Genomic DNA, 1,514 nt, shown 5'->3' on the forward strand with positions numbered 1-1,514 from the left:
GAAATCTTATATTTTCCAACTAGGGATGTACTGAAGCTTTAAAATTAATTGTTCGATTTAAAATTTGCTTCAGTGCTATATATCTGGTTTCTGTTATGAACCATCGTGTGGTTGCAGTATTTGGTTTATGTTTTGATTTATTAGAGTCCTATTGTGAGTTTGATGTCAAACTCTACTGTTTTAAGATCAGATGTGAATCTCTTGCAGCATATTAATCATATATCATTGCTGAAAGTTGTTGGTTTTTGATACTCTTGCGGGTTTGAATCTCACATGTATAATTGGTTATCACTTAATAACTTCTAATAGTTTGTTTCAAATAACCCTATTCTTAGTGGGATAACCTTTTTCTTCCTTGTTCTATGCATCTTATTTGCATTTCATGATCTCCTTAACCGTGGAGCGCATTAATTATGCTCCACAAAAGCAAAATTGCAATTTCTCACCCTTCCAAAATAAGCATCTCTTGTTGATCTTTCTTTCTTGTCAGACTTAATTGGAAAAGAAAAGGAAAAGCATTTGAATCCCAGGTACTGTAGTGTGTAGACTTCCATGTGTTGTTTTGTCACTGTTTCTATTATCTTTCTTGGTATTGATGTGTATTTCTTTTTTGTCCAAATTCAGGTTTTCTCTTCATGCACCTTCAGTAGAAATATATATACACAGTGGTCACTGTTCATTTTCTTTCCCTACATACGCAAACTCAGAAACTCCATGAGATTGATTGATTACAATGTATTCCCAAATCTTAATCTCCTCTTGCCTTCACTTCCTTTTTCCTATTTTGAAGAACAAATATTAATTTCTTTTTCAACAACTACAGTGTTTGAGAAGGCAATTTTCTCTCTCATCTCCTCTTTCTCACATCATCTATGTTTGGAAGATAGAGAGAGAAAGAATGCCTGGGTGAAAATGCAATTTTGCTTCTGTGGAGTGTAATTAATGCGCTCCACAGTTAAGCGAGCCGTCCGATCTAATTGGATGGCTCGCAGTTTATTTCCATTAAAAAATGATAAACCCACCTCATAAAGCATTGTTTCGTCGGTTTGGTTCGGTCAAACTGGTACTAGGCGGTCCGAGTTGTGTGGTTCAAGTGATATGGGTAAGTGAAGTATTGGTATGGAATACCAATTGGTTAATACGTTATAAACAGAATACGTACATACGTATATACAAATTTAAAAAACCTGAACAGACACTTCATTTTTAATTTTCAAAAGTGTGTTTGGTTCGTTTTCTCCTTTGCTTCTTCTTCTTCCTCAACCTGCTGCTTCTCGAGGTTCTCCAAGTTCTTGAGGCTTTGATCGTTGTCAATATCTTGGGAGGACTGGAGAAGCTCGAGAAGCAGCAGGTTGAGGTAGCGGAGAAGACAAACCAAAGTTGTGTTTCATTTCAAATCAAAAGCCCCAACTTTCAGATTCAACCATCAACCTCAGCAACAACTCTAGGGCTTTGCTCTCGTCCGATTCCGGTCCGAATTTATCCCAAACAAGTTCGATTTCCTTCGCTCTTTC

Source organism: Hakea prostrata, chromosome 1 (genome assembly GCF_041222555.1).
Source record: "Hakea prostrata isolate BN-2017 chromosome 1, UWA_Hpros_2, whole genome shotgun sequence".
NCBI lineage: Eukaryota > Viridiplantae > Streptophyta > Magnoliopsida > Proteales > Proteaceae > Hakea > Hakea prostrata.